This window comes from Sander lucioperca, chromosome 11 (genome assembly GCF_008315115.2).
Source record: "Sander lucioperca isolate FBNREF2018 chromosome 11, SLUC_FBN_1.2, whole genome shotgun sequence".
NCBI lineage: Eukaryota > Metazoa > Chordata > Actinopteri > Perciformes > Percidae > Sander > Sander lucioperca.
Genome location: NC_050183.1, coordinates 19,564,429 through 19,589,269, shown reverse-complemented (window position 1 = coordinate 19,589,269; position 24,841 = coordinate 19,564,429). Strand labels below are relative to the sequence as shown.

Below are 24,841 nucleotides of genomic sequence, written 5' to 3'. Positions count from 1 at the left end.
GATTCCTCTGAGGCTAAGTAGCACTCACACACACGACATGTACACACTCACGTCAGTGCACACACCTAAGTTCCCCATCTCCCTCTCTCGCTCTCTTTCAGTCTCTCTCTCTGTCTCTCTCTCTGTCTCTTACACACACACACACACACACACACATACACAACCCTGACTTCCTCCTGTTGTTGTGTGTGTGTTTTGTCAGTCTAATCTCTGGTCTAATCCTCACACTGCTGCCAGACAGACAGGCCCACCCAGGTGAATGAGCCTGAACTTAAGTGTGTGTGTGTGTGTGTGTGTGTGTGTGTGTGTGTGTGTGTGTGTGTGTGTGTGTGTGTGTGTGTGTGTGTGTGTGTGTGTGTGTGTGTCCCACAGCTGGTGGATGTTTTTCAGTCATGTGACTTAGATGACACTTAGATGGGGATGTGTGTGACAAGGGTACATACAGTTAGGCCTGTCCACTAATTCATTAAAAGAGTAAAAGCCGGGCTCAACAACATTCAAAGCTGCCGATTCAATTAATTATAATGGATTTGACGCAATTAGTACAACAGGGTCAAGGTAAATCGAGGTCAATCTGGGGGAACTATGAGAGGCGATTTTGCACCTTTGACCAATAGCAATCATCTTGACAGAGCTAACCTTTGAGATAAGTCCAAAGTGGGGGAAGCTACTGTAGATTATTAGTTGTGTTGTGCACCAATCAATTTCATTTAACCTTCTTTTGTCAAAGTCAAAACTGCTCCACAAAAGAGCAATGATTTGCAGATAGTTATGAGACAGGAGTCCAGGGTATACATGTTAGTTGCAGTACTGGTCGCCAGCAATTCCAGCAATGTCACTTTGTCAACAAATCTCAGTACTAATGAAAAAGATAAACACTTTTATTTGTGTGGCTGCTCAAGAACACCAGCATTTTTTGGGACAGATTTACCAACATGACTGTATTGGTATGCTGTTTGATTTAAAACATGCCAGACTGAAAATCACACTTAAGCTTAATTTAAATTTGGTATCCGCGAGGGTCCAGTTCGGTCCACGTGACGTAAATGTCGTCCTCCACCCATGTAGGTCCCTATGATTTCCGCGATGCGGAAAACACGGACGGAATCGCGGAATCTACACATGAAAATGGAATTCTGTTATACATGCGGAATCGCACGGAATTTGCATATATTTTGTTGACATTAAATAAACAATTTTTTTTTACTTCCTTCTCATTTTTCAGTTTAAAACAACAAGCGGAGACAAGTCTCTACCTAAACCGTGGCCAAATGGCACAGCCTGTTGCCTAGTAACCATACGTCATCACGTTCACGTTGAGTTTGTTGCGAGGGAAAAAATGTTGACACGAGTAGCGCCTCCCGATAAGACAACGGTGGCAAAAAAATGAAGAAACTCTGAATTGACTGCTAAATACCAGGCTGAACAATACCCCAACGACTACTATGAGTCTGGACAACTGTTTTGTAAGTTTTGTCAACATACTGTTGACTGGACCAGCAAAGACACATGTAACGACCATTTGAAATCAAAAGTTCATCTCAAGAACAAAGCTAAATCTACAGCGGGAAAATCCCTCCAGATTACCATTGAGGCAACAACAAAATCAATAGATGCAAGGTGTGAGTTTGTGGAAGATTTTGTTGCAATGTGTGCTGAAGCTGACATACCACTTGAGAAAATGAAGAGGATACGTCCGTTTCTTGTTTCTGGGAGGCACACTCCCAGAAAACACCAGCAGCCTCAGGCAGACCCACCTGCCGCGGGTCTTTGACCAGCACTGTGCTGCAAGAGATCCATGGAAAGACAATCTTTGTTGTCGACGAAACCTCTGACAACCGAGATCGCAGTGTCCTCAACATTGTTATAGGTGAGCATCCAAAGCTTTTATTTAGGTAATTTTGAATGTGCTTTGCTGAATATATTAACAGTTTAAATAAATAAAAGCTGAATTGTGAGTTTGTGTCAATGAGTTTTTAAAGGTCAATACTGCTTAGAAGTGAAAAGAAAACAAGCAAATCCGAAAAATCCAAAAGGGCTAAAAATAAATGCGAAAACACGGAATTTGAAAAAAAAAAAAAACGGAATTTGAAAAAAAAACAAAAAAAAAACTGATTTCATAGGGACCTACCCATGTCCATGAGGGTCTGGGCAGATCTTCCGTGGAAGCAAAAAAACAGTGAACACGTACTATGCTGCAAGCGGTAGTGAGGCAATCTACTGCGTATTTGTGGAACACGTCCTTCAAACTGATAGTATTTAGAACTACTATGCATCTGTGGTGTCCACAGCTGTCCGTATACACATCCAATTGGGAGTATAATCAAGATTTTAGAAAGATTTTGAAAGCATACATACAAGTATTTGGTAACCTTGTACTGAAGGCATGTTTATTTCAGACCATGTGGGGACCAGGGTTTGAAAAGCATACCCGAGTTAAAGTAATTTTGGATTCAAAAAGGAAGGAAATCTGGAGCAGGAGTTCCAACTTCTAACTGAATGCAGGCACATGACCCACATGCTCACTGTCAGTGTCAATGTCACTTCATGATTAGATAATGTTTCCCAAGAAAGACCTTTCAGACACTCAATAGTTAGATAGCAAGCTGTAAAAGCTTTCATGCACTTGTTATAGTCTGTCAGTTGGTGACAGTGAGTAGCAAATTGCCCATTTACTTTAAGCACAAAATGCTGGTGTATTTCACTAAATAAAATGAGTAAAAAACTGGTTTAAGGCCCTGACACACCAAGCAGATGGCCAAAATTAGTGGTGACAACTGTTGCGTCGCCTCACAACGCCCCACGTCACCCCACCTCGCCTTTGGCGGTAATCTATTCGTCATTCAAAAAGAGAAACCTGATACAAATGTTGCTATGACACCTACAACTAAACAGTATTTGCCCAAATCAGCCAGCGGCAGCTCCGAGCTTCCGGTCCCTCTGCTTCACTCCCTGCTGGGAAAAAAAAGCGGACACCAGGAGATGGCTAACCAGATTGTCCATCTCCCGTGCGGTTATCTGTCTCTTGGCAAAAGAGTCTACATGCAGTTGGAAGCGGAGGGACCGAGGGCCTGCTGCGGCCCCTCGCTAATTAGCTTGCTAATTCCACCCAACACGCCTTTATGGTTACAGAAAATGAGCCAAACCAAGTTGTCACTCATCTGGCGATAGCAATGTGCTTTACAATGTGACAAGAGCATGTAAATTAGGGTGACCAGACATCCCGGTTTGACCGGGACAGTCCCGATTTGACCGGGACAGTCCCGATTCTGAGTTGCTTGTCCCGAGTCCCGACAAAAGCCTGTCGGGATGCTAAAATGTCCCGGTTTACACCAACCACCATGCAATTGTTCCGGTTGTCAGCGATTACATAGCCGACGTGGTCTTATTATAGCCCATTCATTAACTAAACCCAGGTAGAAAGAAGCGTCCAGCGTATGATTTCAACATTTGATTTGATTGTGTGTGTGTGTGTGTGTGTGTGTGTGTGTGTGTGTGTGTGTGTGTGTGTGTGTGTGTGTGTGTATGTGTGAGTCAATCGTAGCGGTCTGTGTCTGCATAATCTGTGCAGCCAGCGTTGTTGCAATGCCTCTTCTTATCTGTCTCGTTTTAACCAGTCCATCCAGGTCCGCTGGAAAGTCAGCGGACTAGCGCTGGGTGGAAATGTTTGCGCATTTCAAAAGCAGGGAGATTCCGTTCAAAAATGTAGGTCTCCTTTGTCAGTTCGCCATGTGTCTACCGGGCACAAATGCTCCCGTTGAGCGGATCTTTTCGCTCATGAACAACACATGGACTGACGAGAGGAACCGCATGACCATTCCCACCTTAAAGACGCTACTCGTCATACGGGCCAATTTTGCTGTCACCTGTGCGCAATTTCACAGTAGCCTTTCAGCCAACAAATTGATTCTTGAGCAAATTCACTCCTCTAACAAATACTGTATACAGAATGAATGTTTCCAATAGGGAAGCTATTTGCTCTATCAAATGAGATTACATTTGTGTGTGTATTGCACATCATTATGAATTATGATTTATTAAGCATGATGATTATTTTTTTTTCTGCTAAAAAATCTGGTCTTCACTGCGCAAATTCTGATTTGAACACAACTTGTGCATAATGATGTAGCCACCTTACCTAATGCTTTAGTTGATGTGTTGTTCATGCATGAGGTCATGAATGAGAGGCTATGAATTCATGTCAATTCCTGATGATTCATAAGCTATTGTATAAAGGAATGAAGTAATGCACAAATCATGAATTCATAATCATGTACCCTTACCGTTACCATACCATAACTTTAGTTCAAGCCTGTGGCAGCAGTTCCAAATAATTCATTTAGTGCTATGCAATGAAAAATATCTTTTCAAGTTCAGTGGGTGCATTTTCCAAAAGAATGCTTTAATTCTGAAAAATAAAGTTGGTCCCACACGAAACTCACTCAATGGGTCTCACTCACCAATATCTTCCTAAGTTTTCTCTTAAATATGTTCTTAAGAAAGTCCCTAAGAAAAGTCTACGTCAGATTCATGACGTGTTCTTAAACAGCAGAATTGTTCGCAGGTTTGTTTTTAGGATTGATGAATCCCACGTCTTCGTAATTGAAAGTGCGTGCCAGTTGTTCCTAATTAGCATAAGAAAACGCCCCGCAAATTCCCATATAAGGACATGACACTTCCTGTGCACCTCCTGGGAAGCAGGAGACTGCGTTCAAGAGATGGTTGTCAGAGTCACAGATGACTTGTACATTGCAGTGGTGGAGGAAGTACTGAATCTCAGTACTTAAGTAAAAGTACAAATAACCAGAGACATATTTACTTTAGTAAAAGTAGAAGATGTTCAATACCACAAACAAGGCCTGGCTTTTAAAAGAAGTTCCTATCCTAACCAGCATAAAACGGAAATATGTTGTTAGAATCGGAATGCGGTTGGTTTTATTCATAGATGTATTTTAAGACGGTTTTATTTCCTTTAAGTAAATAAAGTGTGTGAAGCAGCGAACATGGGGAGGAGATGTGAAGAGGTCCAGTCAAATAAATAAGATATGAACGCGTCTTACGCTGCCTGGCGGAGAAGTAAACAACGCTGTGGAGAGAAATAGATGGCAACTATGATTTAAAAACGGGAATAATAAAACACAAACATTTTCATTTTCACTTTTACCGGAGGCTGTATTACCGAGGGTCAGCAGCGCTGCGCCCAGGCTCTGGAGCACCGGAGCCGGCTTGGAAGCCGATGAAGGATCAGCGGTGTCCCATATATACAGTATCTATGGTAACCAAACTTCACTGGTGAAACAAACATGTGACGGTCAGGAAGACGTTTTGGCAGGGGGAAAAACTGATCAGAAAATGTAACGGAACATTGTAGAAATGTAGTGGAGTAGGACGTATAGATAATTGCTGCAAAATGTTGAGTGTTCGTAGATTTTGTTCTTAGCTAAGAACAAATCCAAGATAAGAAAACATTAGTGAATGTCAGAATCTTCGTAAAAAGTGCGTAAGTGGTGTTTAAGAACACAATTCTTCGTAAGAACGGTTGGTGAATGAGGCCCAATGTCTTTTAATATTATTTCTTAGATATGTAGGCTACTTAATATTATTTCTTAGATATGTAGGCTACATACCAAGAAAATTCATGAATATTAACTCAGATACCCCATTATGTTATGAGCAGTAGGCCTACGTGTGCTGTTGGCAAAACTGTGTCTAATCTGTCTGTGGTTATGTCTGACCTGGGCTGGCACATGTTCACGTTAAAAAGCGTGTGCGTGCACGAGCACTACGGTCACGCGCAAAGTGTCCCGGTTTTAGTTCCGGGAAATCTGGTCACCCTAGTGTAAATGAAACATTAACTTATTTACTTTAATAATTTATTTACTTATTGGATGGCTGGCTAGTTAGCTAGCTTGCTTGCTAGGGGCTCAGTTGTCAGTCTAGCACCAACCACAGTGCAGAGAGAGTGTACAGTCTTTATATTAAGTTTTACGGTATAGGACATTATTTTATTAGCTTATTTTGTAAAATAAATATACCTACACAAGTAGTTATGTATTCCGTTGTACATTTGCCATCTTATGAATATAAATAGATACGAATACATAATCCAATCAAACTCATGTTTATTTAGAAGAAACTGGTTATGTTTGGCCAGTTTTGACAGCTCTATGTGTATTGGACATATCAGATGAGATTATTTCTTCTTGTGTATAAATTTGCATAAACTGAATAGCCAATCAGATGGATTCCTCACACTGACACGGACGGCAACGGCAATTACTCAGGCCGACGTGTGGCAACGGTGCGTGACACACCACAAAATGTAGGGCGACGGACGGACAATCTCCTTGGTGTTTCAGGGCCTTAAGAGGAAGAGAAGGTTGGACACCACTGACCAGTGTGTTGCAGGTTTGATGCCCTGTAACAGTCAGACACTGAGCCTCTACCTGCTCCAGCTGCCTGAAGTCTTGTTGTGAAACTGTAAAACGTGCATGTTCTGTATGTCTGACATGCTTAGAAAATACATGTCTAATTATTATGTGTCATGTGGTTATCTGGTGCCTCAACACCACAACTCAAAAAAAAAAAATTCCACCGACACTATAAAGTGTAACTTTGAAGATTTAAAAAGAAAAAAACTAATCCATGTTGTTGCCATTCCCAGCTGACATTAAAAGCTGCATTGCATTTTGTATTCAACTGAGACATGCTGCAACTATTCTATATACCACATATGACAAACAGCTAATCCTTATTTATGCCTTGCCAAGCCCGTCACATATTAAGCTGCCATTGCATTATGGCCAGTGGCAGGTAAAATACAGTAAGCCTGACTGGATTTGGCAGCAGTCTGAGACACAGACGGTAAAGAGTTTCCTTCCAAAATAAAAGATTTGCCCCCGTTTGAAACTGGCACCTCCCCTTAAAATGATTGTTGGCATGAAAGTAAAAAACATTATAGAGTGGCAGGAAGTCATTAGTTATCTTGAGACCTTTACTTATTAGATTCAGATTAGATTCAACTTTATTGTAATTGTGCAGAGTACAAGTACAAAGACAGCGAAATGCAGTTTGCGTCCAACCAGAAGTGCAAAAAAAGCAGAAAAGTGCAATGCGATATACAAGTATAGACAGGTGGTGCATAGGCAGGACAAGAAATATATTGCAGTGTTATAAGAGCAGAATAAATATGGCTATGTAATATGAACAATGTATGAACAACACACATATATGTGATATGTAGTAGCAGTGACATTATAATAGTAGTAAGAATAATATAAATATAGATATATGCAGTGTATTAACAGAATATATAATAAGAAAAACAGAATAAATATGGATATACTGAATGAACCATATAGACAGATATGTACAGCTATGTGCAGTGTGGTAACATTATAAGAGTCGTAAGAATAAGTCTATGTGCAGGATGAGTAGTATGAAGAGCAGTAGAATATGGCTTTGTACAGGTACAGTATGTACATCTGTAAATAAATAAATAGAACAGTATGGGTGGGGTAGGGTAGTGCAAATTGTCCGGGGGGGGGGGGGGCTTAGTAGGTTAAATTGTCACCGGGATGCAGAGCAAGAGTTCAGTAGGGTGACAGCCGCAGGAAAGAAGCTTCCATCAGCAATGATGATGCTGCTGATGATGTGATAATGTGTTGCAAAATATAGGGCCCTATGATTTCCGTGATGCGGAAAGCGCGGACGGAATCTACACATGAAAATGGAATTCTCTTAATCACACGGATCGCACGGAATTTGCATATATTTTGTTGACATATTAAATAAACAATTTTTTTTTTACTTCCTTCTCATTTTTCAGCTTAAAACAACAAGCGTAGAAAGGTCTCTACCTAAACCGTGGCCAAATGGCATTGTTAAACATGTTGCCTAGTAACCATACGTCCTCACGTTCACGTTATGAGTTTGTTGCGTGGGGAAAAAAAATGTCTAAGCGAGTGGCTCCTGATAAGCCAACGGTGGTGAAAAAATGAAGAAACTCTGAATTGACTGCTAAATACCAGGCTGAACAATACCCCAACGACTACTATGAGTCTGGACAACTGTTTTGTAAGTTTTGTCAACATACTGTTGACTGGACCTGCAAAAGACACATGTAACGACCATTTGAAATCAAAAGCTTATCTCAAGAACAAAGCTAAATCTACAGCGGAAAAATCCCTCCAGATTACCATTGAGGCAACAACAAAATCAATAGATGCAAGGTGTGAGTTTGTGGAAGATTTTGTTGCAATGTGTGCTGAAGCTGACATACCACTTGAGAAAATGAAGAGGATACGTCCGTTTCTTGTTTCTGGGAGGCACACTCCCAGAAAACACCAGCAGCCTCAGGCAGACCCACCTGCCGCGGGTCTTTGACCAGCACTGTGCTGCAAGAGATCCATGGAAAGACAATCTTTGTTGTCGACGAAACCTCTGACAACCGAGATCGCAGTGTCCTCAACATTGTTATAGGTGAGCATCCAAAGCTTTTATTTAGGTAATTTTGAATGTGCTTTGCTGAATATATTAAGTTTAAATAAATAAAAGCTGAATTGTGAGTTTGTGTCAATGAGTTTTTAAAAGGTCAATACTGCTTAGAAGTGAAAAGAAAACAAGCAAATCCGAAAAATCCTTAAGGGCTAAAAATAAAAAAATAAAAACAGAATTTGAAAAAAAATAAAACGGATTTCATAGGGCCCTAAAAATGGGATCCAGTTAAGTCATGTCAGGTTGATACATCTCGCTCTATTGAGGGAAATCTGGTGGGAAATAGGGCTGGGCGATATGAAGAAAATCAAATATCACAATATTTTTGACCAAATACCTCGATATCGATACCGCAACGATATTGTAGTGTTGACTATTGGTGCTTTCACAAAATATTTACAGAATGAGATTTTTGATAAATAATAATCAGTAATGTGGATATAATGACTAAGTGGGTAAAGGCAGTTACAACAGTCTGGTAAGTTCAGAAAATGACATCACTTTAATGTAATGCAGCCTTTAAAACCAGGAAAAGACAACACTTATGCCATATTACGATATCCAAAATCTAAGACGATATCTAGTCTCATATCACGATATCGATATAATATCTAGTTGTGATATGAGACTAGATCGTGGGGACATATAATATATAATATTATTATATCGATATATTGCCCAGCTCTAGTGGGAAACCAAGGTTTAAAACACCACTCGAACAACTAGGGATTTAAAGAGATCATATATGAAGTAATTCAGGATAAAGTGTTAGTACATGTGGTAAAAGGAGGCAAAGAGGGCAAGTATAGAAACTGTTCCATGTTCAGCATATTGATAACCAAAGACACAAAGACAAACATCAGTGTTTGGATTCACTAGACACACTTTAGCAGCAGCCTGAAGGCTTAACCTCTTTGTGTTGGAGGGTCAGAGCAGTCTGGGGCAGCCTATGTCTTCCTAAGGACCTGCTTACTGTAAATATTCCTGAACAAAGCCTCTCTCAGGCCAACTATCTGCTGTCTATCTACAACTTTCTGATGTTTTTCGACACCCTGAGGGAAAATAGCACAGAAACATTTCCTGCACCTTCATAAAAGTCAATGTAAGGGTAAAAGAGGATTTCCTTAAATCCATACTCGTCATTTTTGCTACATTTAGCTGGAAAATGTACTAGTCACGCTGACACAGAGGCCGATGAGGTTGTTTATGAAGGGAGACTGTTAGCTGTATCTTCTGTTACCACGAGCAAAAGGGTGACATGATACACATTTTTGCTATCTTCAGAGGGCGATAACACAAATCTGTTGGTAGTAATACTCCGATAAAAAGGGGAAATGAAGGCTGTAAGTTACTGTGAACAATACATGTTTTAAAATAATCTAAATGTAAAATTAAGGGCATTTCATGTGGAAGAAATAAAACGCTTTAAATTGGTTTTGTGTTTTTCAGAGACACCTTGAATACAAACAAAACCACATTTGGTTGCCTTTAAAAAGTAAAAATATAGTAATCTATTGCACAGCTGAACACATTGACCTATCACCCACCAACTTTGCTTCCTGTATAGACAAGGAAAAGTCATCACTGTATTTACACACTTATTTTAGTATTTAAATGCTACTTATATTTGGTGCAAATCCACACAAAGCTGGATATACAGTATATAAAAATCAATTACAATAAATTCCAGCTTCAACAACTTCAGTCTTATTTTTGTAATCTTTTATCAGTTATTATTTCTTGCCCTGTTGTAATTTGCTGTATCAATGCCTTAAGCAATAACTTTGCTGAGTAAAACGTTGTCATAACCAACAGAACAAACAAGCAATGGCCAAACCAACTAGACTAAGTTGCAAGTTGTGTCAATCCAGAATTATTAAAGCAGTGTCAACATACAGCATCTTAGGACACACATGGACGATATTCAGGTTACTTTTAACTAAACGGGTAAGTTAATCAACAGGCTAGTCTCCCAAAAACTGTGGTCCTTTAAAAATACACCACAATAAATAAACTTATGTGCAGACACAATACTTACATAGATACAGATAAGTAACATGTTTTGTCTGAAACTACATTCCTGGATGTGTCAGAAAATGTTCCCCCACCTCCATTTCGCAGAGAGAAATTTCTTGTTGAAAGCAGGTTGGACTAAAGCACCGTGAGGCTGATTGCAGGTGAAGAGGCCTCTTCGTATACTCGGTAATTTACATGACATGATTACTCCAGCAGCCCTTTCTTTGTGTGTGTGTGTGTGTGTGTGTGTGTGTGTGTGTGTGTGTGTGTGTGTGTGTCTGTGTGTGTGTGTGTCTGTGTGTGTGTCTGTGTGTGAAGGAGAAAGAGAAAAAAAAACACATGTAGGGAACAGGGTTTAGTGGTAATATGGTGCTAAACATCTGTGAGCTTGATGACACTCACTTAAGACAACGAGAGGAAAGGTGGGAGGGAGTTATGATTGAAGAAAGAAAAGTGGGAGGACAGGTAGTAGGAAAGGGGGAAGATGAAGGGGGAGATGAGGGGTGCAAAGAAAACGATGAAGATGGGGGGAGAAGAAAAACAGCAAAATATAGAAGAATCAGAAAAGAAAGAAGGAGCAAAGCTGGGAAAGTGGTTTGACATTCATCAAATGCCCTCAAGATACCGAAGCTAAATGTACAAACATCAAAGACAGAGCGAAAGACTGTGCGTGCGTGCATGCGTGGGTGCGTGCGTGCGTGCGTGCGTGCGTGCGTGCGTGTGCGTGCGTGCAGGGGGCAGACAGGGCAGGCAGGCTGCATGGTCTAACTTGCTGTAAAAGCACCTGAAGAAACAACACAAGACTGGCACGATAAGATCTACCCTGACTGCCCTTCCCAGCTCTGTGTGTGTGTGTGTGTGTGTGTGTGTGTGTGTGTGTGTGTGTATGTGTTTGTGTTTGTATGTGTGTGTGTGTGTGTGCGTGTGTTCAGAAATCTGACAGTCAGATGTATGTGGTTTTGTCATATCCTGCACTATGTATAACCCTTTAAACCCAGATGTCTTTCCGTAGTATTAATTCATTCTGGTCCCACATCTATACTGTATCTACAGTTTATTCAGTATTTGCTTGTTTCAGCACTTCAGGGAGTTTACATTGACTGCAAATGCCCATTGGTATCCTTTTCAGTATCTGGTTTTGATACAAATTGCATAATTCCATCATTATCTGTTTCTGATCATCTGATCACCTTAGGCACATATATGTGTCTCATCTCTCACCGCTCTCTCACCCACACAGATCCTTCAGTGGTTGCACTGATCAGGGATCAGATAAAATGCTACAACAGCTTAGCTCAACTTCATATACTCTATGTTGGAACCCCTACACCTTCTTCCTGATGCTTTAACGTGCTCATATTATGCTTGTTTTCAGGTTCATAATTGTATTTAGAGGTTATATCAGAATAGGTTTACATGGTTTAATTTTCAAAAAACACCATATATTTGCTGTACTGCACATTGCTACTGCTCCTCTTTTCACCCTGTGAGTTGAGCTCTCCGTTTTAGCTACAGAGTGAGACATCACAGTTTTATTCCATCTTTGTTGGGAGTCGCACATGCGCAGTAGTTAGGTAAGGACTACTAGCCAGTCAGAAGCAGAGTATGAGGGCGTGCTATGCTAGCAGCTACAATAGAGCTGTTTGGAGCAGTTTGTGAACAGTGTTTTCTGTTGGAGATGGTAAGTCCCTTTGGGGTGGACTTTGGGCTTTCACACTTTGTAAACCTATAATGTGCACAAAAAGATATATAACACAATAAAGGAAAGGGAAAAAGCCAAAAAGAATAATATGAGCACTTTAAGACACAGGGAGTGTGATGGCTAATACCAGTGTAACTTCAGCTGCCATAATCACACTGGACAGACCCTGTAGAGGCTATTTTCACATGCCGCTTACTTACGAAGTTACACTATTGGGAGGACCAAGGAATACGTATACATCTAAGAGGTGGATGCATTTACACCTTTTAACAACTAGCTAGAATGTGTCTCAGTTAGATATCTAGCATCTGGGGATGGGTATCGTTCCAAAATTTCCGATACCTAGTACTGATACCGATTCCTGGAAGATACTTTTTTCGATACCAATTTTATTAAACAATTTGAACAAAATAAATTACAACACTACACATTACGGCACAAATCTTTATTTTTCAGCTCCTACTACCCCGTCTTTGTGCGTAACATAAGAGTTTTTCCTGCATGCCTCTACAACGTAAACTGTAAGACAGCCGATCAGCAGCTTTATCAGATCTTGGTAAAAACATGCTACGTGCTAACTGGCTCACTTACGCTGATGAGAATTGCTCCTTAGGTATTGAAATTTGGTATGGAATGACGAGGCATTTTTCGTTACTAGATACTTTGGAGGCAATTCGGTCGGGGCCTAAAAAGTATTGAATCGGTACCCAGCCCTACTAGTATCTATAAAGTAGTAAAATGTATATGGGGTCCTGAACATCTTGTGCGTCAATTTGTTAAGCATTCTCTCAAAAATCATCCTGATGTATTAGGGTATCTCATAGTAAATGTGTGTAGGTGCAAACAATGCTTGACTGCACAAATTAATTTGCAATGATGTGTCATTTAGTGACCTTTTAATGTTTAAGAAAACACTGCTACACCTCACATCACTCTGTTCTTGATTCACCTCTTGCTCGCTCTCTCTCTCCCAGGCAGAGTTGGATTAGCAGAGTTCTGCTCCGTTTACCTCCACCTGTCAACGCTGCGAGGCCTCGTGTGTGTGTGTGTGTGTGTGTGTGTGTGTGTGTGTGTGTGTGTGTGTGTGTGTGTGTGTGTGTGTGTATGTGTGTGTGTTTCCTGTGCATTCAGCCATGAGAAGCTAGTGCTAAGACCCTGCATCATGGGTTCTATGTAGGTGACAGCTAAACAGTCCCACCCAGAACACACACACACACACACACTTAAAGTGACGCTTTTAAACAGTTAAGCCAAGTAAATGCTTTGGGTATCAAGTACCATTAGCGGCAATGCACTCAGAATATGAAAACCTGACGCCGCTTTTAAGTTTCTGTTTCCACTTTCAGCAGCTAAAAGGAAAAGGTAGAGAGACACAGATGGAGGGAGAAAAAAGAAAAACAGAGAGGGTTTGTTGTCTTGTTGTGTGGTCCCGTGTAACTGTGAGGGAGCTGCACCTCCACGCCTCACTGCCATCCTCCCTCCTCCTCCTCTCCCCCCAGCTCTCAGAGCCTGCTCTGGCCTGTTAGCAGGAAGTGTCCTCCCAGCTGACACACACACACACACACACACACACACACACACGCACACACACACACACAAAATAACATTTAAGCATACATAGTTAGGTATGAACACAACTCACAGCCTTCACCCACTTACACTTCAGTCAATCAACACACAGCTTTAAATTGTTGGCAAAAAGCCTCCCATGAGAACACAAATTGCAGACATTTTACTCAAACTTCAGAATTAAAGCTGTGTCTGAATTAATTCTTGGAAGAGACATAATACACAAAATGTAACTGAGCGTTAACGAGGTGGGTAAAGTGAGTTTCAGAAGGTGGTGCTCTTTTGTCTGTTTAGCAATGGTAGCCTGACACCGTCAGCTTACAATTTTCAAATCAGTAACTGTCTGGCAAAGCTCAGTAGATATTTTCTACGACAGATAGTCCAATAGTAAAAAAAAAAAAACAACATGTTCTGAAAATGTTGTCAAATTTGCTTTAAACTACCGACCAAAGTCAGTTTCTGAATAGATGAGGCCAGAAGAAGGCCTTGCAGTTGCAGAAATATTTTGTAGCAACAAAACCTTGTTCAAGGTTCACAGTTTGAAGGGTTTAAGGAATGTTGAGTCATGTTGAGAATCATTATCTGAACACCCCCAAGCATCGAAGTGGGGTTCCAGTCAGGAGTTTTATGTGTATTCTGACATTATTTTTTTCAAAGGGATGAAGATTTTTGCTTTTACCCTGCATGAAGTTATGTATTTATTTTGATTAACATGAATTAAATTACTCTGTAAAGTGAAAGGAGTCATAAATAGTGTTGAACCCACTATGAATCAACACCTAACTCTGCATCTCTATGAACCTTTCAGCATCTTTTAGCTCCTTACTTTGGGTATTACTGCTCGATTATCAACAGTCTGACAATATTCCAGTGTATGCTAGCTGCCCTGCACTAAATGTCCAAAAAGAGTCAAAGACAAGTTGGTAAAGAAGGTCCGACATCTACAGACTTTTTCTGTATTAAATCAGACAGCCATCTTTCCCTAACCTTAACCAAGTGCTGTAAGAGTCTAAGCAGAATAACCATTAAAAGGTTATATTGTACTGCAAGATCTGATATTTATATTAATGCACATTTTAGAGTCAAGCCAAATTTTAACATTTCCTTGTTATCTTACTAGAAAACATAATCTGGCCAGCATTACATTTCCTCCTAAACGTATTTGCTTTTGCAAGTTAGTTTTATACAAACAAAATATCTAAGAGACAGGGTAGTACTGGTACACCAAAATGGGACAGAGCTTTCATTAATATCAATTGTTACTATACACCACAAGTGTCCGATTAAAAATGTTTTTATTTTTCAAACAATATTGCACTGCTCTAAACTCCTGACCTATCATTCTTTCACCCTCTACATATCCAACTCTTCCTCCCAGTTTCTTGTTTTTTGTATATTCTGTCTGTTAGCATCTCTGCTAATGTTTGCAGCAAAGTTTTTTGCTAATTTTGCTGCTCGTATAACTGCTTTGTCAATCCACTAAAGTGAGTTTGGCCGTAATCCTTATGCTTGATCCTGATTTGCTTAAGTCGGTTTTACACTGCTGGTAATGCAGCAAATAGAACACCAATTAGAAAACTGATTAGCCTATTGGTATGTATCACAGATAATATTTAATCAATGAAGTTCATTTCACTTTGATTTGGCATTGGTATTCATTATTGGACAGTGTCAGACATAAATGCAATTCTTGTGTATAAATCTGTTGCATCAAGTTTAAAGTGCTGTACAATGAGCAGCTGTCACGTTAGAAATAAACAATATGCTTTGAAAATGTATTGAATGGTAAAATGACTATACTAACTTACAAATTTACAATTTTACCAAATGCCCCCTTTTATGGAAACACGCACAGAACCTGAGGAAGAAAACCTTGGCTAACAAAGCAAGTTGATAAACGTTGTACCCGTTACTTCTGATCGGGGCGTTAGGTTTGTCGAGCCAGCTAAGGAAAAGTAAAGCCTGGCACTGTTGAACTTGCTCAGTGGTACACCCCTCAGGTCAAAAGAGTTATTTATTCTACTGTAACTTTTCCCCTGCGAATTCAGTGACGAGTGGTTGTCTAAGTTCCTGACTTAGAGAGAGACATAGAGAAGAGACAGAACGAGACAGACAGAGGGAAAGAGAGAAAGAGAGAGAGGTAATTAGAATCCAGTGATTAATGTTCTAATGAGTTTATTCTCCAAGGGGATTAACATGAAGGCTAATAGCAGCTGTGCTAAAAACATCCCAAAAAACCCAAAACACAGGAGACAAAAACACAGGCACAGGATTTACTGGTCCATGAGAAAAAAAACATGAGTTTGTTGTTGTTGTTGTTGTTGTTGTTGTTGTTGTTGTTGTTGTTGTTGGAGTTTATTCTGCTAGTTTTCCATCGACTTGTGCAACCTTGGCACAACCTTGGCTCAACCACAGGAGTTTCTCTTCAACTCAGCAGCAGCATCAAGGCAAAGATAAAGTAGAGGGTAAATCCGGCAATATTTTAACGTCTATTTACATTTTTTACATGTAGAAATGAGAATCTATGATGAGAAATAACTGACATTCAGTTTCTTGTCAACGTCTCTTGTTATTGTGGCAAATTATTGTAGATATTGTAGATTTGTGCAGACATTGTGAGAGATGTGAGAGGTGGGAGAAACCGATACGAAGGCCAAGAGAAAAAAAATATATATATATATATATATATATATATATATATATATATATATATATATCTATATCTCCTTGTAACCAATTGGTTTTTTGGTGTGACAGGGAGAGTGACATTCGGGTTGGCTTAGCCCTTTTCTGAAGGAAAAGGAGAGATTAAGACAATCCGCGGCGAGCCACCTTCCCTACGCCAAGGTGCTTAGGGACCCCGGGAGCAAAGAGGATTGTGGGAGAGAGAGGGGGCTTCTGGGATTGCGTCGTAGGGATCTTAGAGGGCATTAGCAGTAACGTACTCTACCTGAGATCGACAGAGAGGAGACCACACCACCAGCACTGGACCCCTTTGTTGACTGGCTTAGTGGTCCTGACACTAAGCACGCACGCGCACACACACACACACACACACACACACACACACACACACACACACACACACACACACACACACACACACACACACACACACACACACACACACACACACACAGATTTGTTCTAGATTAATTTCCAGGCAATCATTGCATTCCATTAATTTCCCTTTACTATAAAAAAACAAATTGAGACAGTTGAAACTACCTAGAGAAATGTTAGACATACAATAAACTTTATTGTGCTGCCTTTATTGTTTTATTTAAGTTTGATTTGGTAATGTGGTAACACAGCTGAGAGCTATAAAGTATTAATATGAAGTATAAGTGATTCATTGGCTGAAATGTGAACAACCAGTTAATGTATTGCATGTGGATGTGCTGTATTTGAAACGTTAACATACTGTGTGTATCCAGACTGTAGAGTAATCTCAGTGGTGAAAACCAGACCGGTGAACTAGATTTGTAGTTAAAGCCAACAACTTAAGAGTACATTTGTGCAGTCTGGTATTTTTCGTTGCACGCAGAAAATATTGCATTACATTCCTGACGCTGTGTAATCACGTTGGATTTACTCGCAAATCTGATGCAAACGGTTGACTCAGTATTTTGATTGTAATTTGATTTGTTGCTGTATGTTGGTATTTTTTAAGCACTGCCACGTTGTCGGAGTGCAACCTAAATCTAATCTGGGTTGTGCTGGCTTGTACCTTTGCTTGAGACATTGAGGAATTAAGGAAGAGATTAAGGTGTGTGTGGTAATCTATAAGGAAGTATTGATTTGTAAGGTGGAAACAGGGATAAGCATACGTTGTGTGTGCGTGTGTGTGTGTGTGTGTGTGTGTGTGTGTGTGTGTGTGTGTGTGTGTGTGTGTGTGGTGGGGGGGTGGGGGGGGGGGGGCTGGATTTGAGAGTTACATTAGTAAGAGTTTGACTTCGGTAAATGATCTATTGCTTCTGAGTCAAGTTGTGTTTCCGACTGATAGCCAGATACAAACACACACTGGACGTACACATACATGCATATTAATAGATACACAGATGCTCACTAGTACACTGCCATTCATTCACACAGTGATCTGCCTCGTCCGTTACGATTAGTTGTCACTGTCTTTGTTAAGATGGTGATTTATGTGTTAGTCGTAAGGTCTAATTGCTGTGTGTGTGTGTGTGTGTGTGTGTGTGTGTGTGTGTGTGTGTGTGTGGCCTCAGGGTAAAGCAGCACGACAGCTGCAAGAGGCCTCAAAACAATCCATCCTTCCTTCTTTTCACTCTATCCGTCCTCACTCATCCTCCCAGTCCAACATGTTAGAGTGATGACCGAGGCCTGTGACATTTTCTGCTTGGTTTAAAACCGGTTGGTTTCAGTTACATCCCTTCGCTAAGTTTTATACAGCTGAATAAGGAGACCTGCATCCCACTCTATTTCTAAAATAAAAAACACTTTCTTAAAAAAAAAAAAAAAAGTCATTGTCACAATCGCTGTCCAGGGTGCTGATACTGAAGCTGTCTGAGATACACACCGACATTTGCCAGTTAACCTCACTCTATCCTGTTTGTTTAAGATCGAGAGAGAAAAACAACCTATGTTGTGGCCATGTGAATTGTGACCACAGTCTTTCCCTAACCTTAACCAACTTATTTTTGTGCTATAACTTAAGCATACCTTAAAAGGATACATTTTTGGGAATTAGCTTATTAACTTTCTTGCCAAGAGTTAGATGAGAAGACGGATACCTGTCACATGCCTGTTTGGTAAATATGAAGCTACCGTCAGCAGCCTGTTAGCTTAGCATGAAAACTTTAGGACATTAAAAGGAAGTAAATGCGTCCGACAAAGAAATAGTGAAGCCCCCCGTAAACCCAGAGCGTGATGTTATTACACTTCAGTTTTTGTGCAGATTACACAAACAAGACGTCATGTGTTAATTGGTGAGCTTTAGAGGTGCTGATAGGTGGATTTTGTTACTTTATTTTGAAGGAAATGTCCTCCCTCTCAGGCTCCATCCTGCTCTAACCTTTCTCCATCCATCTTTTCCTCCCACCGTCTTTCCTCCACGACCCTCGCCACTGTCTCCTCCCCTGCTATCATGTTTTATGTTTCACTTGCTGCATCCAAATCTACCATCAAATGAACAGCCTCAAAACAAAACCATTCAGCCTCAACTCCCTAGAAATTACATTCATATTGGATGCTTCTGCAGCACACAATTTAAATCCAGTGCCAATGTTCAGTGCCAGTGCAGGATGCAATGTGTCCTTTGTGAAGCAAGGTGAGAAGTGTGTCCAGAGCACAGAGTTTGTGTTCCAGCTCTCATAACTTTCTTCTAATGTCCCCTTTAGGTTAAATGACGAATGAGAATAGACAAACAACTTCAGACCAAACAATTACAAATATTCCACTACCAAGTGCTGGCACTGGCTAACACTGTCAGAAGCAACTGGAGCCATGAAAAGTGTTCTATAGTGTACTGGAAATCTATCATAAAATTAGGAATAGAACTCACATGTTTGACAGTATAAAAAGCCCCAATGTCTTTATTCTATAGTGATGAGATGTCAAAAAAAGACACTAAAAGATAGAAAAGGCAGCATGTGCTGGTAAAACACTTACAAAAAACATGGGAGTTTACACATCAAAACATTTTTATACAGCACCAGTGGTTAAAACCTCTGCAGGGTACCTTAAAGGCAGGGTTGGTAATGTTGAACAGCTAGCAAGATTTGAAAGTCCTCAGGGCTCTGTCTAACCCCTAAAGACAATTTCAAACAATATATAAAAAAGTGTATATTGGAAACAGACCAACCCTGCCTTTAAAAACCCCAGAGAATGTAAACCAAAATTGTTTTACTTTTGGGGTGACTTTTCTGTTATTTACATCCTCTTATATTCACTCTTATTCAACTGTAACAGGTGGGCATGAAAGGAGGTCCCCCCACAGGGAGAGAGAGAGTAGTATGATGGATTGATGGTGGGCACGACCGATGCCAACCTCTCTGTGACAAGGAGAGGCAGCTGAAACAGACGGTCCCCTCCCCTTTATTTGTGTGTCTATGTGTGTGTGTTGTCACACTGCTTTGGCAGGGCTGGCACAACCATCTGCCTGGTCAGGGAGGTGTGTGTAAGTGTGTGTAAGTGTGTGTGTGTGTGTGTGTGTGTGTGTGTGTGTGTGTGTGTGTGTGTGTGTGTGTGTGTGTGTCTGGGGGAAGACAGGCCAAAGATAAATGGGTGATTGAGTGCTCGAGACTGCCTGGTGTAACTGAATGGACCACTGGCACTGCCAGAAAGAAAAAAAAAAAACACACACACACGGCTATAGTTGACCTGCTTGGAGATAGACATGGGCACCATGTTTGTTTACAGCTCAGTGTGTGTGTGTGTGTGTGTGTGTGTGTGATATTGTTCTTGCGACTGTACATGTATCCCAGTTTATGTGAACACTGCGTAACTAAACATGTAAGGTCGAATAATGTATCTGTGCATGTGTTTCTACAAATGATCATCTCTTGCACTGGCGCGTGTGTGTGTGTTTGTGTGTGTGTGTGTGTGTGTGTGTGTAAGGATGGAATGAGTTGCCTACTACAATATTTTACTCAGGTACAAGTATTTGTGTAGAAATGTACTAAGATAAAAATAGGTCAGTTAGAATGTACTAGGTGAAAGATACTATGTTACATTTTTAAAAGGGGGTGAAGGGACGGTAAAGAAAAAAGGATATGATGATGTTATAATATAGGCTATTAAAGTAAAGAACACACTTTGGCCACAAAATAAAGTGCATTAACATGCCAACATACACATCACACCACATAGCCCCTCTGTTCAAACAAAAATATATTCCTTTTCTATGAACTGCACTTTTCATACTTAACATACAACTGACTAATAATGATAGGCCTACAACCAGCAAAGGGGACAAAGCTCAGACAATTAAACAAAAATTACAAACGTGACACTTGCATTATAAAACCCCAGAGGCCTGCATTAAATGGCCTGTCACTTCTAATAGAATCAACAGCAGAATAAAACATCACACAAACATGTAGGTCTATAACAATAAAAACTCTACAACGACTGCAGCCACAAACAATTATTAAAGCAGAAAGAAAGCTGCCGTTTTTACACAACCTACGTTGATGACCGTCAGAATTACAATAGGGGGTGTTGTTGTAGTAGGCTACTCACCTTTCTGAGCGGTCTTCTGCGAGTCCTGTCACTGTCCTCAATCTCTCAATCCTCAATCTGCTCCAGGTTCCATTTCTCTGCTCATTTATTCCCAATATAACCAGTCCACTCAGTCTCTCTGTCCCAGGGATTATTATCACAGGCAGTAGATGGCCCTCACACACACCTCTATAAAGGTAAAGGTTCCTCGGTGAACGAAGAAGTCACCGTTGGAGGACCCACCATAAGCATTTAGCATATTAGCCAGGCCGAACGTTAGCCAGCACCAGGTGTGTTTGATTTGCGTCACTAAACGTGCTGCCAGGTGGTGCGTGCAATGATTAATAAAGGTGTTTTTTTTCTTACCTAGCCTATGCCAAGGTACAGTGATGCCATTCTTTACCCATAATGAAGCAATTCATTTTCATATTGCTTCGTTATAATTTTCACATAGGCCACGTCTAAAGTCCCGGCCCGGTTGCGGTTGCATTGCCCCTGGCACGCGACCGCTGTTTTGCAGCTAGTCCCGCCCTACTGTGCTGTGATTGGCTAGTAGCGTCTTGTGATTGGGTGTTAGCTGTGAGCGCGCCGTACTGTCTATTTGAACTCCAGATTTAATTAAACACGATCTGTTTATCGGTCCGTGTACTTGGTGGCCAACGGATTTTCGTTTTGAAAGGAAAAAAACAAAAACGAAAAACGGCCAGTTTCCCAATTACCATTAGTAAATAGGAAAACAAAAAACGGAAAACAACCCATTATTCGTTTTTTGTTTTGATATTAAAAAACGGAAAACGAAAAACAATCTCGTTATCCGATTGTCTTTGATGTATTTGTAGATGGAACTCGGAAATTAAAATGTGTGTATAAATCTTATTCCTTTGTCAGTACCCGATCCGTACCGCCTGTAAAATCCGTTCTGTGCACTGCCTGATCAGTTCTACGCTTGCGCGAACACCGGCAAACTTCACAGCTCTATGCACGCATTGGCGTAAGGATGTTTGGACATTCCCGGTTACCGGAAGAAAATATTAGACAGTGACAGTAGACCGTTATGATGGCAGAGATGAAGTTTACAAGGTGTTTGCTGGAGTTGCCTAAAGAATCTGTTAATGATATACGAAGGGTCGTCTGGCCATCCAGTACAACACCATGTAGCAAATTAAATAAAGGCTTCAAATTTTACGTTTCATCATTTCTTTGCAACTTTGAAGGTAATTTGCTAACGCTAGCTAGCCTGAACTAGAAGCCTTGCTTTGGTGTTATAAGTCATGACTCCGTCCTGCTTCAGGTTAACCATGCTTTTAATTAAGTTTAAGCATGTGTATACCTCTCACTTCATGTGTTTGTACTTTTATGAAAGTATCGGGTAAAACAGGGCTACAAATGAGATCTCTGTGAGAGACCAGCTAACTCCTAGCAAACTATTATGTAGCTCAATGCTGGACATTTCACCCCTAATTCCAGTCACTTTACTGTATTTGTATTTGTTTAGTATTTGGTTTAGAAGCCTTTATTGGTGATTTTTACGGTACAAAGTCCTGCTACATACGTACATAGCTAGCTATATGCTCCGTTATGTCGCGTTAGCATGCAGCTACAATAGTTAGCTTTGAGTATGCTAACGTTAGATTGTAGTGGAACGAAGCAGCACTTTCTAACGTCAAAAATCACAGATAAAGGCTTCTGAACCAAACACTACACAATCGGACATGTTTCAGCAGGAATGTGACCCGGAATTGGGGAGAATTTAACAACAGTGCCAGCTAAGATGACCGTTAGCATGTAGCTACTATAGTGTTTACTGCCGTTGGCATGGTGCTACTATAGTGGTATACAGCAGTGGTGGCTGGGAGAGCTGTCATCCCATCTTCAAAAGGACACTTATGTACGTTTACACTTCATCGCATTAATAATAGACAGTCTATGGTTATTAGTCAAGACGAAGTATTAAAGGTAAAAACATTAACGTAAACAACACAACAACGATGTCGCTATACGGTTTTGGATCAGTGACAAGTTTCGAATGTTTGTAGCTATGACTATTGTATAATAAAGATTTAATAAAAAAAGATTTAATAAAAAAGTTGTAATGTTTGGTCGTAAAGTGTTGACACATGGTACAAACATAGACTGTAAATCGCACATGGACATTGTTAGTTTTCTACTACGTAATTATGCGCATGCACAGAACGGATCTTACAGGCGGTACTGGCCAATAAATGCTATTGAAGGGCGGGTCTTGGCGTGGCGGGAGTAACTTCCGGGTTACGAAAAAATACCAATGCAAAATTAAGGAATACGACTTATATGTCGGTACACGATCCGTTCTGCCTGCACGATCCGTTCTGCACATGCGCAAGATAATTCTGTTTTACCGAGGATACGACCTGCACGATCTGTTCCACGCTAGCCTATGGCTAGCCTCCACCGGGAAGCTAACGTTAGTTTAGCTAACAGCTAATTCGGCTAACCGCTAGCTGACAGCTAGATTCAGTCTAAAATAACGTTAACTCAAACGTAATGGGAAAAGCAGGCTACAGCTAAATTAAGACTTCACAGTAATAACAATAAAGACAAGTATTGAGTGATTGTATTTTAAATGAGCACAAGTAAAGTAGAACTGACGTAACAGCTGTTATATATGTTAGGTGTTTGTTATATATGTCAACGTTTATTTTCAAGTTTTATTTTGAGGGTCTTTTAAAGTTATTACATGCTGTCTTAGCTAGCAGTTAGCCGAATTAGCTGTTAGCTAAACTAACGTTAGCTTGCCTGTGGAGGCTAACGGCAGACCGCTACAATCAGCTAGCGGTTAGCCGAATGAGCCGTTAGCTAAACTAACGTTAGCTTGCCTGTGGAGGCTAACGGCAGACCGCTACAATCAGCTAGCGGTTAGCCGAATTAGCTGTTAGCTAAACTAACGTTAGCTTGGCTGTCGACCGGAAGCGTGGAACAGATCGTGCAGTGTCGTAAATCCTCGTACAACCGCGCATGCGCGAACATTTTGCGCATGTGCAGAACGGATCGTGCAGGCAGAACGGATCGTGTACCGACAACATATACACGTATTTTAATTTCCGAGTTCCATCTACAAATACATCAAAGACAATCGGATAACGAGATTGTTTTTCGTTTTCCGTTTTTTAATATCAAAACAAAAAACGAATAATGGTTGTTTTCCGTTTTTTTGTTTTCCTATTTACTAATGGTAATTGGGAAACTGGCCGTTTTTCGTTTTTGTTTTTTTCCTTTCAAAACGAAAATCCGTTGGCCACCAAGTACACGGACCTTTATCCCTCAAGTTGTTGTATTTATTTTAGGGCTGTCAATCAATTAAAAAAATTAATTAATTACAGACTCTGTGATTAATTAATCGAAATTAATCACATACATAATTAACGGTGCCTGAACCGATACGTTTTAAGAAAGTAAAAAAAGAAAAGAAAACAAAGGGTACTAAACAACAGCTGGTGACATTAAAGAACGGCTTGTTTATTGCTAAGGCCATATGGTCAAAATTAAATGATTTAATAATAATGTATAACAATAACAATAACATATTTCACTAGTAAATTGCTGTTGATGGACAAAAACAACCACCAAGGACATTTACAATAACTTCAAATGCACCACGAAGCTGTAGTTTACCAGTTTCAATGAACGCACCGTCTGTGTTGTTTTTCCGATGGCAGCTCGGCAGCTGCAGATTGTTACGTACCGATGTTGAGTCACAGTCCTCTACAGTAAAACACAGTCAAACTTCACACCGTTCAGCGTTTGCTGTCAGCATTGTAACCGTGTTTAATCCAGCTACTAGCTAGCGGTAGGCTAACGTTAGCTGCTGTCGAGTATAGTGTTAACTAGCGTCAC

General features: G+C 40.4%; 1 long non-coding RNA gene across 1 annotated transcript in view; it reads right to left on the bottom strand.

Annotated features, from left to right (window-relative positions):
• Nucleotides 1-21,457, bottom strand: part of LOC116038230 — an 84,408-nt gene extending 62,951 nt beyond the window's left edge. The window contains exon 1 of the long non-coding RNA XR_004102059.2: nucleotides 20,990-21,457. This is a non-coding gene — a long non-coding RNA (uncharacterized LOC116038230). The remainder of the gene's footprint in view (nucleotides 1-20,989) is intronic.
• Nucleotides 21,458-24,841: the final 3,384 nt, after the last annotated feature.